At 41.5% G+C, this 18,973-nt stretch overlaps 1 protein-coding gene across 1 annotated transcript in view; it reads right to left on the reverse strand.

Moving 5' to 3' along the window:
- Positions 1-18,973, reverse strand: part of Vwc2 (von Willebrand factor C domain containing 2) — a 142,076-nt gene that overhangs the window by 54,912 nt on the left and 68,191 nt on the right. The gene's annotated exons all lie outside the window — the stretch shown is intronic.

The following is an 18,973-nucleotide window of genomic DNA, read 5'->3' on the forward strand; positions in this document are numbered from 1 at the left end:
ACCAATACAAGGTACTGTCTGCTTATCTAACTCACCCAGAATGGACAGATGAACAACCTTTAGCCATATGATTATGCAGACATGTAACAGACCATAGAAAAACTGAAACTGGACCCATAGTTCAAGGTGGTAGAGTACTAGCCTTGAACAAAAGAGCTCAGGACAGAGCTCAAGCCCTGAATTCAAGCCCTATGACTGGCTAACACACACACACACACACACACACACACACACACACACACACACACAAGTTGAAGCTTACCTGTCAGTGATGATAAGGTATATCAATAAATATCACCAAGCAGGGAAATACTTTGTCACAACAATATAACCTAAAGTTTTCTTCAGCTATTGAGTATAAAATGCATCCCACCTCTGTAAGAGAGGATGAAGTGTCCTTTGGAGAGCCAAAATATGGCAACTTCCCTACTTACTAAGAAATTCATGAGCAAGCCCTTTACATACACATCTCACTTATTCCTATGCTTAAAAGATTTACTGAGGAATACATTCATGTTCCTACTTTAAATATGGAACCTGAGCCAGGCATGGTGATGCATGCCTATAATCTCAGTTACTCATAAGGAAGGCAGAGGCTCGGATATTGTACATCTGAGGTTATGCTGTGTGTTTGCAGCCCGTGTGTGCGAAGGCTGTCCCCCTTGATCTGTGTACACACTATGACATTTCCATGACAACAGAACCACCCAACAATGTCCTTCTCTCTTCGTATCTTTCTCTACATCTTCTTGACCCTTGAGATTTCTCTTCTGACAATAGATAATATTTGTCAACTTGTCTGTCTAGGACATGCTGAATGGCAGTGTACAAGTAGACTGTATGGAACTAAAAGCAGTGGTAGTCATTTCTTCCTGTTATGGGCCTAGAGTATGTAGCACAATGCCATTTATACTGACTGTACACTAAAGAATAGCAAATAGAAAAGCAAATGGTCATAAACAGACCTTGTGTAAGTTTTCTCAGGTAATCCCATTGATGCTTTCTATTTTAGTATAATCAAAAGTAATTTGGGGCTGGGTGTTATTGGCTCGTGCCTTTAATCCTAACTAAGCAGGAGGCTGAGATCCAGAAGAATATGGCTCCAAGCCAGCCCAGGAAGAAAAGTCTGCAAGATTTCATCTCCAAATAATAATCAGAAAAGTCCAGGCTGGAGATGTGGCTTCGTTGATAGAGTACCAGCCAAATGAGCAAATGTGGGTCTCTGAAACCAAATGCTGGTATCAGCAATAATAATAATAACAACAACAATAACGACAACTTTTGGGGTCTGCTTTGACTACTCTGTCTTTTGAACAGAAGGAAATGTGGAGGCAGAGGCTGAGTTTGGGCCCAGGATAGCACTTGGCACAGAGTAGACAGGTCACTAGCATTTCCTGAGACAAGAGCCCAGTTTAGATTCTGAGCATGACACCAAGAACCTTAGAGAAGGCTAGAATGGCACCTCCGTGGGCAGAACTGGTAGCCAGGGGCCAATTACATATCCTTGTAAGAATCTGGCAGTACCCAGGGGAAGACTGCCAGCAGAACAGTCCAGTCTACACCAAGCTTGGGGCTGGTCATGGGGGATCTTTTCCTCACACAGGTGTGAATGCCCAAGAAGCCCTGTGGCTACTTCTATTCAATGACCTCATCCTTGTGAGGTCATTGAGCCTACTCAATCCAGATGCCAAGCCCAGAGCAAGAGGAATATTTGGGCTGGATTGAGGTCCTGTGGCTTGTACTTCTGTCCTTTGTATTTTGATTATTGTTGTTGTTTTTAGTGCATTGAGAGAGGAGGAGGAGGAGGAGGAAGAGGAGAGGGAGGAGGAGGGGGAGGAAGAGGAAGAGGAGGAGGGGGGAGGAGGAGGCAGCTACAGCAGCGGCAATGGTGTTGAATTCATTTCCTTTACCTAAGTCAACAGTGGTCATGGGTTTAGAGATGTTGGCTTCCACGTCAAGCTGTAGTTCATAGATGCCCACACTAGGTGGAGCATTAGTCAAAGTCATGTCCAAATAGTCTCCTTCTTAGCTGTTGGAAGCCAAGGGAGGGGCAGGGTTTGTTTGTTTGTTTTTTGTTTTGCTTGTTTGTTTTTGTTGTTTTGATTTTTTAAATTTAATTTAATTTTTTCAGGGTGATGTCAGAGGGATTACAGTTACATAAGTAAGGTGATGAGTACACTGAGTACATTTCTTACCAAACAGTATTACCCCCTCCCTTTATTTGCTCTCACTTTCCCTCCCTCCTGACTCCCTCCCCCTTCCAAGTTCTTTTCCAACATATTGTCTTGTGAGTATCACTGTTGCATTGGTTCACCTTTTGTTCTTTGTCTCACCATTTTGTTATTTCCCTTCCCTTCCACAAATCAGATAAATGTATGTACAAGATACAGGATACCAAAATCAAAAGCAATGACACCAGGGAATAAACCAAAGGAAAAGAAAAAAGAATGAAAGAAAAAAGAAATAACTTCACACAGTACATTAAAAAACAAAACCAAACAAACAAGACCCTCTTGTTTCCATATCTTGTAGTTCATTTCAATTAACATCATTTTATAGGGTCATATGTACATAGCTGTTGAGTTGTTGTGATCTTCTGCTAGGACTATCCTAGACATATACGAGTTATTACAAATGAGGGAAACAATGGCGCCTAAGTTTCTTTGGATCTGGCTTACTTCACTTAATGTGGTGGCGCAAGTATGTAATCCCAGTTACTGGGAAGGCTGAGCCTGGAGGATCACTTGATCCTCCAGGAGTTCTGGGCCGCAGTACACTATGATGATGGGTGTAAAAGCTCAGCATCAATATGGTGACCTCCCGGGAGCAGGAGAACACCAGATTGCCTAAGGAGAGCTGAACCAGCCCTGGTCAGGGCAGGATTTTAGAAGAAGTTGACACAGAATATCCCTCAGATACAAGTCTATAGGATTGAGGCGTGTCCAAGTCCACTCACACTGGATGGCATGCTTAGCCTAAGTGAAAAGGTGGCCGACCAGCCCATCATTTCTCACACCTTAAAATGATCATTTCTCAAAACACCGTAACATAGAAGCCAACACTTAAAGAATGTCTGCCCAGGGATAACCTTCAGCAATTCAGCCTCTCAATGTTGATAGAATTATACAATTCATGTTTGAAGATGGAATAAAATAATCTCCCTCCAATGCTGTGCTGCCTATCAGACTTCTCACAAAGGCCAAAACAGCAGTGACCACCATTAAGAGAATCAGCAAACATATGGAGACCAGCAACTGGCCTGATGACCCATGAGGGCAAGGACAGGTGACAGGAGGTCTGCTGGCCTGTGTCTGCTCCCAGCATCCTGCCTGTTCCCTGAAATCCTGGGCTTCAGAGATTAGACCTCTATCCCAGGCCGGCAGCTATCACCTGACCTCCCTGTTGAGTCATCACAGTGAGAGTGGGTGGAATCAGCCCTCCCCACCACAGGTGAGAGAGGAAATCCCTTGGGTCTGGTCACATTGCATCAGGACTTTTGATTTGGGTATTGGTCCCCAGGGGGCCTGCTGCTATGTGGCCCTGTCACAGTGACCTTCCCAGTTCATTCCCAGTGAGTGCTTGTGACGGAGGGCTTCTTCAGAAAGGGTCTTTGCAGACGTGATAAAGTGAAGGATCTCAAGAAGACATCATCCTGGCTGCTCCAGGATGCCCCCGACCTCATAACAGTTGTCCTTAAGGGAGAAGAGATGAGCACAGAGAAGATTGTATGAAGGCAGAATCAGACATGGGAGGAAAGCATTCAAGCAGACAAAGTCTGGAGTGCTGCAGCTGCCAGGAGGTGGAATCTCCCTCAGTGCCTCCAGAAGGAACCAACCCTGCCCCAAATCTGATTTCACAGGCAAAGCCTGCAGGACTGCTCTCAGCCACTCCGATTGTGGTGGTGGTTTGTTTGGGCAGACATAGTCATCGGTCCCAGCATTGAACCTCTGTTGTATTATTTCATGCAGCTTTCACACGAAGCCATCTTGAGATGTATATTCCTTGTAGCCAGAGAAACAACAATAAGTATCTGATGAATAAATACGTAAACCTCAAGGTGCACATGAAATTACTGAGATTTTTGTGTGTAGGGGGGGGAAGGTATTTGAACTCAAGGCCTTGATTTGATAGACGATTGTTCTCTTGCTATTGCTGGGATAGGGATACCATTCCCATACGGCATGCACCTGATCAACCTACTTAAACCTCCTTTTCTTGCTGGAATGTCAGATATGAGCCACCATCTTCAGTTTCTCCCATTAAGATGGAGTCTCAAACTTCTCTGCCCCAGCTAGCTGGGAGCCTCATTCCTCCCACATAGTTTGAGAGAGCTGTGGGTTGAAAGTGTCCTGAGCTTTTCTCCCTGGACTGGCCTCAAACCATGATCCTCCTGATCTCAGCCTCCTAAATATCTAGAATTATAGGCAGGTGCCCAAAGCAAACTGCTTTGAGGAAAGTCATATAAGGAAGATAGTTTTGGACCAATACAGTTTTCTGATCCTTGGACATTTCCATGAGACCACATTTCATCTACTAAGAATTGATTGTAAGTTTGATGTGACTTGGACCATCAAAAATCTGCATAGAGTTTGGAGTGAGTGTCTGTGTACACACACAATTACACACATCTGTGCACACACAAGTAGCAAACATGCCCCTTCCCCCAAGGACTTGTTGCCTAGCTCTTGTCCATTGCCTTTGGGATGCCAGTATTGTTCCCATAGTTCCAGAAGCAATAGGCCACCAAGGACTGTGAAAAGATGGCGGCCTCCTCCACTGATCCAATACTTTGTCATTGCAACAGCCAGTGACATCTTTCATCTTGAAGCCATAGAACTGTGCAGATGGCAGTTACAACTAAAGCAAAACACAAGTTCCTAGGCACAAATCCTTATGATTTTGTTATCCTGACTCCTTGACACCACTAGCCCCCCGTGAAGCAGCAAATTCAGGGGTTCACATGAGATCACATTGGCTCTCCAAGACAGTTGCATTGGGCCCCTCCCCCATAAGCCAGATCCCAGAGGGAAGGGAGGGGAACTAGACCAGATCCAGAAATCACAAGGAATGACCTATTTTTCTGAGGCCTCTTTTTGCCTTCCCTAAACCATCTACTGGCCCCCAAAGGACCTGCATGCTCCTCTCTGGATCCCTAGGAAGAGAGAGAATCTGCAAGCTTCTCTCTCTCACTGGCTTCTTTTGTCAGGCCCTTGTACAGACACAAAATTTGTATAACTTTGCTTCTGGTAATCTGCCTGCTGCCAGTTTACTGCATGTACTCAATTATTGAATGCTTTCAAGCTAAAGGGGAAGATTTATCTGCCTTAACAGAGAATAAAGAGAATAGCTTTACTCCTGGGCATCTACCCTGAAGATCATGAGCCATATAATAAAGAAACCTGCACTTCCTTGTTCATTACCACAGTATTTACAATAGCTAAGCTATGGAAACAGCTCAGATACCCTACAATAGATGAATGAATTAAAAAAATGTAGTACCTAAACACAATGGAATTTTGCACAGCCATTAAAAAGAATAAAATATATAATGTCATTTGCAGGGAATTGGATGGAACTAGAACAAATCATGTTTAGTGAGGTAAGCCAAACTCAGAAAGACAAATGGCACATGTTCTCTCTGATATGCAGAACTTAGATCTAAAATACACTGGGGTATGATAAATTATATAGGATTCTAGATATACACAGTGGGACCAAAAGAGAATATAGTTCTCTTAGGAGAGAAACACAAGGGTATAATGCCTAAGTGCACATTAGTATTAGTATAATTTTAGTAGATTTTTAGTACATACTATGTTTATATTTAGTATATATTTTTGTCTAGATTCCTTGTGAAAAATGATCTAGATATGTACTTATCTATATATCTTGACTATAAATTTTAATGTTATTAATGTACAGCCTGAGAAAATAATAAAAGGACTAGAGAATAGTTACCAACATGTCCATTGATGTCATTGACATGTGTAAAATATTACTCTTACAAAAATGCATTTCCTAACTGGAAGATTTGGGGCCTCGGAGGAATAAGAGTGGTCAGTTCTAAGATGTGTGGTTGTTGAGGTGTGGGGTGCTAGCTGCAGGGACCCTCTGTCTAGCACATGAGGCTCAAGTCCTTTGTGTAAAATGACAGTGTTTGCATTCCCCTAAGGATGCCTTCCAATGCACTTCACCTCCTCTTTAGACTATTTATAAACTCTTCCCTGGTTTACTCACAATACTGACTTGTCAGGTGAGTGCTGTTTGTGCCCTGTTATTTAGGAAATAAGGGTAGAAAGGAAAATCTAATCCCTGATTGATTTTTCCCCCCAAAATTGTTTCCAGTCATGGTTGACTGAAGCCTGAGATGTAGAACCTATGTATATGAAGGACTGTCTGCACAGATCTTTTAGCAAGGTTTTACAAGTGGGTAAAAAGGCTGATAATGGCTCCCAAAAGAAGCTAGAAAGAAAGATGGCTGGTAAATTGGAAAATGAGAATATAATCCGGTGTCTGAGCTTTACAGGGTCCTAATTACTCCTGTCCACGTATGGCCTTCAACTTGGCAGTGTAGACAGGGGGCATAGTTGGGTATCTTTTCCAGAGTCAGTGGCTTGGCTCTCAAGGGGCTACAGAACATCTCCTGCTGCTGCTTATCAGCAAATACACGTCAGGATGCACCACATGGAAAGAGTAGTTTTTGAGAAGACCTGGCCATGGTATGAGTGGAGGCGGAGGGTCACCCCACGATCTTAGCCGCTAATGCTGTGTCACAAGAACCATCCTTCATTTCAAGTACATCTCAATCCCTTAGCCCCGATGTTCTAGTTTCACCAGCACCAGTGAATCAGGCAGAAAACCCTACACAAAACAAACCCTGGTCAGAACTGGGTTGTGGCTGACACCTATAGCTGGGACCCCCGAAACAGGAAGAGTCTTACCGTTTAACTTGCATTTTTTTTTGGTATTCTGGTGCTGTGACATCTGATGTCTTGCCTTGCCAACTTGAAGGGTTTGTCTTTGTAGGACCAACCAGTTCCTGAGATCCCAAACAACTTCCCACTGTTTTTCATATGCCAGCCAACCAGTCCACCCCATCTCACCCAGGCCTACCTTACCATGCGGAGCCCTCTCTATTAGCCCCATTCACTGCATGACCAGGTACAATATGAATAGGAACAGCTCTATGCTGGGACAGTTCTATGCCCAGAACCTGCTGAAATTATTCCAACTGGAAAATCCTCTGCCCTGCTTTGCCCATTTATTCCTTCCTGCAGAAACCATAATCAAGATATAGATCCTCAGCCCCTTCTTCCTGGCTCCACTGTCCTGTATGTGGATCCTTCTTCTCTGTGGGTAAAACACTACCTTGTTTTGATGTCAACTGTCTTTGGAACTGTAGGCCTTATCATAGCCAATGTTGACAAAATCTATTTCTTATTTCTTCCCTCTTCCTGCTGATCCCTCTAGATGTCCTTCTTTTGTATTCCTTTTCAAAAATTCTTTTAGCCTTCCTCCTTTTATTCTTTTTACCCTCATATTATTATTCTTAACACCTTCATTATCATTTTAGGTCTACCTTCTACATATGAGAAAAATGTGGGATGTTTGGCTTTTTGATCTTGACTTATCTCACTCAGCATGATAATCTTCAGCTCCATTCATTTTCCTATATTTGTCATAATTTCATTTTTATGTGTGTGTCTAGATGTAAAATACATATATAAAATATATACATATATATATATGCATTACATGTTAATATACATGCACAGATATATCCTACATACGCTTATGTAGCATTTATATATAAAATATACATATAACACATACAAATACATCAATCTATTTTACATTATATATTATTTTTCTTTGCCCATTAATCAGTTGTTGGGCATGTCAGATGACCCACAACTTGGCTGTTGGGAACAGCTTTGATAAACACATCTATGCCCAAATCTTTCTTGTATATTGATTCATGCCTCTTCAGATCTATTTCCAGAACAGTCTCACTATGTCTTCAGACAGATCTGTTTTATGTTTTCTGAGGAAGCTCCATCCGTAGTGGCTGCACTGGTTTGCACTCCTATTTACAGTGTAAGAGGGTTCCTTTCCTCCTCCCTCCTCTGATCCTTGTCAGCCTTTGTTACTGTGTGTTTTCTTGATGATTGCCATTCAGACTTGGGTGAGGGGGCTTTGGCTGCATTGCCTTTTTGAACAGATGCCCTCGGGAGGGGCACTGTGATGGCACTCATCATGCTTGGGGACCATTGGTAGCTCCCTGTCTCCTGTGTGACCTTCACTACCACAGTCCTGCAGCATAGATAACATCACTATGTCAAGTTCAATATGAAGGAAGACTGAGCTATTATCCATGACAGATAACTTGTCCACGGTCACACTTGGCAATCTAATCAGTCCTTATCTTATACAATGTTCACAATTGTAATGTTATATTCCACTAGCAGGGCCTCTTTTAATATGTATATATTTGTCTATACTGAGGCTTAAACCCAGGGTCTTGCTCTTGTTCCTTTTTTTTTTTTTTTGCTAATAGCTGGTTTTCTTCCATTTACACTACACTTGCAGTTCAGCTTTTTGCTTATACTAATTGCAGATAACGTCTTATGGGCTTTACTGCCTACGTTGACTTCAAACTGCCTTCCTCCCCATCTCAGCCTCTGGAATAAGGAGAATTACAGGCATGAGCCCCAACTATCTAGCTAAAATATATTTTTCTTGAAATAAGGTTGTCTCTGCAGCTTACTGTTATTTTAAGACACTTTGCAAATAACAAGCCAATATTTTCCAAGATATCTGTGCTTTAGCACAGGCTTTCTGAAAGCCAAAGTTAAATTATGCAGGTAGGAAATTTACAGCCTCACACTGAATAACTCACTTATGCAAGCTGTCAAACTGCTAATTATTTCTTCAAAGAAAAACAATCAGATATTTGTATCATAATATTTTACCTCATCTAGGTTAAACTGCCAAGGTGTCAGAGTGATTAGAAAACTTATTTTTTCTAGCTGTCAAATGATGTTGGGGAAAATTTACATATGTATCAAGAAGAGAAAAGAATGTATGCATTCCTATGTTGGAAATTGTGAATTCACTCAGACCATCTGTACTACAGGTACTTATTTGCAATCTAAACTTTAGACACTGGATATGGAGGTAAAAAGTATCTATGGGGTACTGTAAGTACAGTACAAGAAATAAGCAGCTAGAAAATAATACTGCCATGTGACACAAAGGAAAGGAGAGGGCTCTCTGTCTGGCTTTTATTAGGGCCCAGCCAAGCCAGGAAACTGGGGATGGAGTTGGCATGTGGCCAGGGAAACAGATTGCTGAGATCCAGATCTCAGATCCCAGAAGCCCTGGACCAAAAGGCCAAGAGTACGAAGATATACTGGGTGCTATAGGCTGTCATGAAAAGGTGTAAGCAGATGTGCTGTGCTTGACCTTAGAGAAAGAAATCACATATTATTAGAAATCAGTCAGATAGCCAACTGGTAAGGATCCATAGAAAAGGGACACTGGATGCCGAGATCAGAAAGACAGACAGGCAGGTAGAGATACTGTGGGACTGGAAAAAGAGGATTGAAGGCTATGTCCATCCACTTGGGGAAGAAAGTAGGTGTATGAATTGTAAAAGCAAAATTGGTGAAGATTTCTGGATTTGCTGTGGAACTGGATGAACGATAATTCATCCAGGTGGGGGAGTTAGAGGTCATTTTCACTGCAAAAGGGAGAACAGTTATTGGTGACTAAGATGCACTGGGATTGCTGAACAGAGAGGCCGATTAGATCAGACATGAATTTCACACTGGACTTGGGGATTGTTGGTATGGGGATAGTTCATCAATATGGCTAATGATGAATCGAGTCCTTTGAAGGTATTCATTCTAGCCTCTTGGCCTTAAAAGCCATTTAAAACACTGTGATATTTACATTGAGGAAGTTTCATTAAGTTATTAACCTTTCCATTTTCACAGTTCAAGATAAGCCATGCCAAGTCGGCTTTCCTCCAGCAGTTACCTAACACGGATATGACACACACACACAGATAAAACACATCTCTAAGATTGCCCTATAAATACTTCTCTGGGCAATTGATTCCACATTGCTCAATTAGTTATATATACATTGCTGAATATAAATTTTTCCCTGCAATAGGCCATGAAAGTAAGTTATAAAATAGAGAGGTAAGCATGGAAGAGTGATGGCATTTAAGATTCTCTGGTTTGGGGTCAATGGATTCAGCATGCAGTGCTGGACATACTACCATGCATATTTCACTTCTATTCCCATTTATACTGCCAACTAAGGAAGCTATTAAACTACACAATTTCTAGGTCTCTATTGTCAAGTAACTGTGCTTTCTATAGAAACACAGGCATTCATAAACAACCTGTAATTTCCACAGCAGCAGTTGTGATTATAGCCATCAACACACTGGTGGGATAGCAATTTATGCTTTAGCCATAAAAAAGAATGTAGAATGGTGTAGACCAGTGAGATACAGGATGGCACGGGAAAATATCTCAGTGAGAGACAGGCAAGGTGCCTGCATGAAATCATTTAGATGCTAACAAAGATGGTTTGTGACCATGAGGAATTCACAGACTTCTCTAACTTCAGGCACCAACCATTATTGTCTCTGAGCTCCTTTGCTCAAAGCTAGCACTCTATCACTTGAGCCACAGTGCTACTTATGGCTTTTTCTGTGATTAATTGGAGGTAAGAGGTTCATGGACTTTCCTTCCCAGGCTGGCTTTGAACTGCAATCCTCAGATCTCAGTCTCCTGAAAAGCTAGGATCACAGGCACTAGTCATTGGCACCCAGCCATTAGTGATATTTTAGAGACAGAATATCAGTCCTATAAAATATCTTAAGATTCTAACACAATGAAACCAGACAGTCCTTTCAAATGCCAGACATTAGAATGTCATGCTAGATGATTTGTCTTTATGATGAGTCTTAGAATCACAAAAGAATGACCACGTTGGAGTAGCGAATATATGTTAGGCAGGAAGAAGAATAAGTGAGCCAGTGTGTGTGTGTGTGTGTGTGTGTGTGTGTGTGTGTGTGTGTATACTTACATTCACAATTGACTAAAACAAAATATAAACCTTTATCGACCTTGTGAGTGATACAAATGGAAAGCTTTCTCGGTGTTTAAAGAAATTAAATCCTTCATTGAAGTGTAATTCTGGGGTTGGGAGATATATGATTGTTTTATGTAAGTACTTGGTTCAATGGAATAGAAGAAGTCAGTTGGGTCACTGGTCTGAGCTGGGCCACATTCAGATGGATCCCTAATGAGATACTCCTGTCTTTTGGATGATAAGAAAAGGCTGCAAACAGAAACACCAGAGGTTTTTGCTTCATCAGTTGGTGACCCATTAAATTGTGAATCATCTAATTTGGGAGATCTTGGATGTGCTTTCTCTGCTATACATGCCATGCCTGGAGTCATCAGGCTCAACCAATCAAAGAGGGAAAAAGTAAGTGTTCATGGTAACTCATGCTTGTAATCCCGGAGAATCAGAAGGCTGACATCAAGAAGACACCGTGTGAGGCTAGCCTGCACAAAAAGTTATGAAGGTTCCATCTCAAAAGGAAGCTAGGAGTCATGATGTGTGCCTATAATCCTAGCTAGACAGGAGGCCCGAGTAGAAGGATTAGTGGCAAAAACATAAAGACAGTATCCAAATAATAACTAAAGCTAAAAAGGACTGGGAACATGACTCAAGTGGTACAGCACCTGCCTAGCAAGTATGAGGCCGTAAATTCAAACACTACATGCACCCCACCCTCTGTTACAGTTTGACTATTTCCACTGAAGATAAAAATCTCATGTTAAATTCCCCATTATGAGATGTGAAGGAAATGGCAATGTAATTTAACTATGGAATTTGGAGATGAGAAATTGGAGAGGTAATTCAGGCTTAATGAAGAAATTAAGTGTAGGAGCCTTGATCCAATGGTCTGGTAGTTATGTTAAAAAGATGAGAGACATAAGCTGGGTGCTGGTGGCTACACCTATACTCCTAACTCTTTAGTAGGCTGAAATCTGAGGATCACAGGACAACCAGCTGGAGTAGAAAAGCCTTTAAAGTTCTTATTAGTAATTAACCACTAAAGAGTTGAAAGTAGAGATGTGGCTCAAGTGGTAGTACACCAGCCTTGAGTGAAAAAAATAAAGAGTCCAAGTTCCGATCCAGGCGTGCATGCACACGCGTGCACACACACACACACACACACACACCAATAAAACCTGAACTGAGACATCTTGGCACTCTGCAGAAAAGAAACTAAACAAATGTGGCTGTTTACTCTTATACTTAGTCCTTATACTTAGTTCTTGGGGCTGTGAGCAGCACAAACCTTTCTTTCCCATAAAATACTCATCCTGTGGCATTCAGTTACAGTAACAGATAGATGGACTAAGGAGGAGACAAGCTGGGAGCCAGTGGCTCACACCTGTAATCCTAGCTACCCAGGAGGCTGAGATTTGACAATCATGGTTCAAAGCCAGCCTGGGCAGGAAAGTCCACAAAACTCTTACTTCCAATTAACCACTGGAAACCGGAAGTGGTGTTGTGGCTCAAGTGGTAGAGTGCTAGCCTTGAGCTGAAGAGCTGAGGGACAGTGCCCAGGCCCAGAGTTCAAGTCCCACGACCAACAAAAAGAAAAAAAAAGGAGACAAACCTTGATTCCCACTAAAACAAAGGTCACTAAAAAATGTCTCCATGAATGGTTATGTCTCAAGAAATGTGTGGACAAATATGTGGATATGAAATGGGATGAAAGATCAGGCAAAAACCCATTCACAGTAGGTAACTCTCCACAGCAGGACCTTTGGGGCATCACATATATAACATCTGTCAATGTCTGGAAAGTTCCATGCTTACTTTGCAGAAAATTTTCTATTCCACATCTCAGAGATTTATAAAAATGTATTACCGTACAGTCTTGACACTTGTTCAGATGTGTTTGAGTGAGAATTGCATATGTACTTTTTTTTTTGTCAGCTGTGGGGCCTGAACTCTGAGTCTGGGAGCTGTCCCTCAGCTCTTCAGCTCAAGGCTAGCACTCTACCATTTGAGCCACAGCACCACTTCTGGCTTTTTCTGCTTATGTGGTGCTGAGAAATCAAACCCAGCGTCTCATGCATGCAAGGCAAGCACTCTACCACTGAGCCACCTTCCCAGCCCCTGTATATGATCATTTTAACCATGAATACTTTCCATGAATTCTATCAAACCATTTAATTTTTCTCCACTCTGAAAAAGAAATTACTTCCTTGGTGATTGCACTTTGAGCTGACAGTTTGCTTCCTGTTTTTGCTTGATCCTCTTCAAAAATAAAAAGAAAATGTATTATGTAAATATCTGAGGCTATTTCAGGAAATGCAGGTTTTCATACTGTGGCTGAATGGATCTCTGTCCATAAGAAACCATCATTAGCTCTTTCTTGCCTTTGGTTACTTAACCTGGAGTCCAAAACCTGAATCCCTTCAGAGTCAGAACAGTTTCCCTAGAATCTATTATGTCTCATAATTTGGATAGAAAGACTCCCAGCCACATTCTTCCCTGCATACACTAATCAGACCAAATATTTTAATTTTCTGTCCTAGAGTGCAGTCTAATCAGGAAGCACATCCTTCCTCCTCCCGATGTCACTTGAATTTGTGATTCTTTTTCACACCCAAGGGTTCATTCACACTGACCAGTTTGGACTTAGATGCAATCTGCCTAGGCGGGAAGGGGTGGGGGCTGGGTCTGAGCCCCAGGAGTTAGAGAAATTACAACCATCAAGATGTAAGACAGATTTGACTCCTTATGAACCTGAAATACATCTATGCTCTAAGTGAACATTTTGGAGTTTTCCTGAATGTCTGATAAAGCCATGAATAAGCACATTTTTTTTTCCCCACACAAAGCTCTTGATGATTCACGAAAGCAATTTTCTTGTGATTCAGAAAGGAAAAATGTAGATAGCAATATCGCCTGCTTTTCACAAAAGAAATAAAAGCAGAGGAGTTTCCAGACATTTTCTGACTTGGAAACCAACTCACTGATTTGGGATTCAGCATTCCATCATCTCTCCCTCCACCATTAAATATTATCACACCGCATTTGAGTTTCACCAAATGGTGAAAGGATCAACCCAGGCCTTCTGTGAAGGAAATGGCCATATCCAAAGATCAGTCACTTCCAAGCTTGGTTGAAGTCCTAATGCAGACCTGGCATGAAAACAATGAGAGCCACAGCACTGTTAGTAGACCTGTCTTACTATGATGGGAAGTTTCTTTACAGCCAGTGTTGGAAGTACCCTGCTGTCCCCTTCCCTTTTCTGTAGCTTTAGATGCTAATCATTGTTTTCATAGTTCCGTGTACAAGGAGATATTTTTTTCATCTTAGGAAATTGTTGCCTATATATTTTCTACCAAATAAAAAAGAGTCTCCTTGTATGGAATGTGACCTGCAAGGTGATTGGGAGGCAGGAAATGAAAAATAGTTATTAAATAAAAATGATTTCAAAGGTCAGATTTAGGAATTAAAGGTTGAAACAGCAAGCTTTCCTGCCTTCACCTTTCCTTTTCTTTTTAGTTGTTAAGTTATAAACAGAGGGACTCAATAAATGAAATGTCTGCTTTCTCCATTTAGATTTTAAATCAATTTCCAACTCCTTGAATGCGGAGGAAGAAGAAAAATGAAAGATATGACTGCATTTTGAATAAAGGTAAGACCCAACTTAGCCCTGCTTTGGTTAATAGACCACCCAAACCAGTTGTCTGCATGCCTGGAAAAGGAGCAGAGTCACTCCTGGAAAGTAGAGGCCATGACTATGTGTCTAAATGGGAAGTCAAGATGGAGCCCCCAGACCAGAAAGCATAAAGAACCCTAGGCAAGAACCACTATTTGGTGTCTTCTTCACTCACATTCCCTGTGTGTCAAGCAGGAGATTCTCCTCTTATCTACTTCTCCCAACTTTACCCTGTTCTGCTAAATAAATCCTTGATAGTCTTCCACTGTGTGAGACCCTCATTTCTAAAAGATCTTTCGCAGCTATGAAACTGAGGCTGGGGAAACAGGAACCAGGAATTTGGAGGTAAACATTGTCCTAGTGAGCAGCTTCATTAAAAACACACAGGCTATTTTTTGTTGTTGTATGCTTTATGCATCCTATCCTATTCCCTCATGAAGCTGCAATATATAGTTTGAAAAGAGAGAACAAGAGAAAAAAATAGGAAACTCTCTCTCTCTCTCACTCTCTTTCTCTTTGGGACTCTATTCTTGCCATTTGCTCAAATAATTATTATATTATAAAAGATGAACATGGATACCTTAAAGAAAAATTATTCCTTTTATCTCAAAAAGTGTTTTTTTCAAGGAAAATATTTATCTCAAAGTTATTTATTTTAAAGATTGGGACTGGGAAGGTGGCTCAGTGGTAGAGCACTTGCCTTGCATGCATGAAGCCCTGGGTTAGATTCCTCAGCACCACATAAGCAGAAAAAGCAGGAAGTGGCGCCGTGGCTCAAGTGGTAGGGTTCTAGCCTTGAGCTGAAGAGCTGAGGGACAATGTCCAGGCCCAGAGTTCAGACCCCACGACCGACCAAATACAAACACACACACACACACACACACACACACATTTATCTCAAAGATTTTCAGACCCAGAGATATTTAGACACCTATGTCATTATGGCTCAAGTTAAATAAACAGGCCAACCTTGATATCTTTGTGTTGAATTGATAAAACAATGTAATAACAAGAAGATAAAATGTACTGTGTGTCCAGAACAAAGGAGCACTCATCCTAGGGCAATGTAAGCTGAGCCCCCAGCCCACGTTAATACCCAACATCAAAGTACTTCTACTTCTTATCAGATGTACCTGTACCCATTCCTGGATGTGTACTATCTCTCTATTTTTCATTTGCTTGATATACTAATAAAATGTTGTGATTTTTTCCTTAATAGATCCTCAAATTTGTGTGTGTGTGTGTGTGTGTGTGTGAAAATATTAAAGTCCTTAATGGCCAGACAGAAAATTTCTCTTGGGGCCTTCCCAGCTCCAGGAGTGCCCTCAAAATTCTTTTCCTCATGGGTCTCAACTTCCTGTGACTTGCATGGAAATCAAGAGGCTGACAGAGTCCCCTAATCCTACCTCTTTTTCATATAACAATAAGATGAGGAAGTAGACTTCTCAGGAAGTCCATACAGCCATGTGGGCTGGGGTGGTCCATGTGTGGAGCAAGAGGTAGCCCATGATGTTGAAGGCTATCATTCTTCCAGGATCCATCATGGCTCTGACTTGAGAAACATGATGTACTCCTGGAAATCATTCACCTGGGAAAACAACATCAACCCAAACTCCATTAGGAACCACCAAATCTGAGGATGCTTCTGACCTTCATAGAAACATGGGATTCACAACTACATGATTCAAACGCCAGTGTGAAAGGTCCTATTCTTTGTCCAGTGAGTCTTTTTCTCTGGGGTGTTCATCCTTCTCAGGGAATCTGCAGTGTCACTGTGTGGCTGTTTTCTAACCCAAAGTCCCCTACACAACAGATCTTTGGCATTGAGGAAAGGATTTTTGTTGTTGTTCTTGCTCAAAAGTGATTATCCTCCACTCACATCCTCTCTAAGTGAAAAACTCCTCAGGTATTTTATAATTACTATGCTGGTCTTTCTTGGCTTCTGTCATGAGAATGTGAAATGCAACTCAAACAAACTTTGGTGGCCTCATAGATATTTCTGAACAAGCAAAAGCTCATGACCCCCAGCTTTGATAGTACCGCGATAGAGTGTGTTTGAAAAGGAAGGATTAGATGATGTACCACCTAAAGTTCTCTACCATGGATGTCTCAGAGATGCGTATCATTTGGACCTCAGGGCACATAACGAAAAGAGTTTTAAATTCTGCCGTTGAGTTCTGGTATTGGTCTATAAGCTGCCAAGGCAAAATGTCACAGAATGAGTGGGTCACACACAGGAATTTATTGACAGATCTGGGGGCTGTGAAGTCCACAAACCAGGTCAACAGGTTTGTAGTCAAATACCTTCTCTTTATTTTCCTTCATCCTGAAGACAGAGGGAATGTTCAGTGTTTCCTCCTCTCTCATCAGGACCCCATTTCTACCAGGCCAGAGCATCAACTTTATGATGTCATTTAAAAGAGATCACTTTCTGCTTGGCTTTTTTTGTCTAAATTCTGTAACAAATGGGGTTAAATTGTTGGGAAACTGTTCGGTCCACAGCACTCTTTTTTAAAATTTGATGTTTATGTTTTAATTTTTTCCCACAACTTTTTTTTGTTGTTGTTGTTGATCATGAGGCTTGAACTCTGGGCCTGGGCTCTGTCCCTCAGCTCTCCAGCTCAAGGCTAGTGTTCTACCACTTGACCCACAGTGCCACTTCTGGTTTTCTGGTGGTTTTTTGGAGCTAAGAGTTTCATGGACTTTCCTCCTGCCCAGGCTGGCTTTGAACCTTGATCCTCAGATCTCAGCCTCCTGAGTAGCTGGGATTACAGGCATGAGCCACCACTGCCTGGCAAAACCTTGATTTTTAAATTGGTAAAATGTCCTTTATATTTATTTCATGGAGATACTTTGAAGCTTAAATGATAGATTCAAAGCTCCTAGAAAATCCATGAAACCTCTAGGTCTTCAAAAGTAAATTATAAATATTACTATGAACATTGCAACTTTGTGAAGTTGTTGGTTAGTTCTTGACTCCAAAACCTGCTTGAGGCAAGCCCCAGTGGTAGATCACACCTGTAGCCTGTAATCTAGCTACTCAGGAGACTGAGATCTGTGGATTGTAGTTCAAAGCCAGAGGGGGGCAGGAAAGTCCATCAGACTCTTATCTCCACTGAACCACAAAACAAAACAAAACCCAGAAGTAGAACTGGAACTCAAATGGTAGAATGCTTGCCTTGAGTGAAAAAGCTAAAGGACAGTGTTCAAGCCCTGAGTTCGAGCCTTAGACAGGCACAAAACAAACAAACAAAACCTGCTTCTTCCCTGCTGTAAGTCTCCTCTAAGAGCAGTCAGAAACGCTACACAATTTCTTTTTTTTTGGTATGTTTTTTATTGTAAAAATACCGTACAGAGGGGTTATAGTTACATGAGCAAGGTAATGAGTACATTTCTTATTGAGCTTTGTTTCCTCCTTCCTTTGTTTCCCCCCAATTTCTAAGGCAGAATGTTTTGAAGGAGTAGGGGCTGGGGGATCCTAGAATTGCTGGAACAATCCCAGTTGGGAGTTGCCTAATCACCACCAGCAGCAGGCAGTCTATTGGCTCTTCCTCCCTCCTTGACCCAATCTGCAGAGATGGATTCTGACAAAATCCAGCTCTTATTGACACTCCTTAGTCAGCACACAGATGCCCCTTAAAATCCACCAGCTCTTCCTCAGGATGTGAAAACCCAGATTAATTCCCTGAAAAAGAAACCCCTTAACAAAGAGTTCACAGATAAATCTCTTAACTAAGTCTTCCACACAATCCAGTTCAAGATTCTTGGCTGAGAACTATCATTTGTAAAGTGTTTCACCTTTCACAGTGTTGTGCTCCTGACACTTGCTTATGAGATATTATGCCCTTCTATCTGCCTTCCACTTCTTATATTGATGCTAGCATGTTTGTGAGAGATAGGAAGTCTGCCATGTTGGGCCCTCTGTCTTCTAGTTGTTGTGGATTTCTACTCATTATTAGCTAGACCACTAGAGACTTGCTTTCCTCTATTTCCATGCACAAGCCTGCATATACACTACACTGTCTCATCAAAGTACATGAGACAACCCTATGGGCAATGTTCTAAATGTTTACTTAACCTTTTATTTAATTTTTATTTATTTTTTATTGTGAAAATACTGTACAGAGGGGTTACAATTACATGGGCAAGATAATGAGTACATTTCTTATCAAGCATTGTTGCCTCCTCCTTTGT

This window comes from Dipodomys ordii, unplaced genomic scaffold (assembly GCF_000151885.1).
Source record: "Dipodomys ordii isolate 6190 unplaced genomic scaffold, Dord_2.0 Scaffold76, whole genome shotgun sequence".
In the NCBI taxonomy this organism is placed as follows: Eukaryota; Metazoa; Chordata; class Mammalia; order Rodentia; family Heteromyidae; genus Dipodomys; species Dipodomys ordii.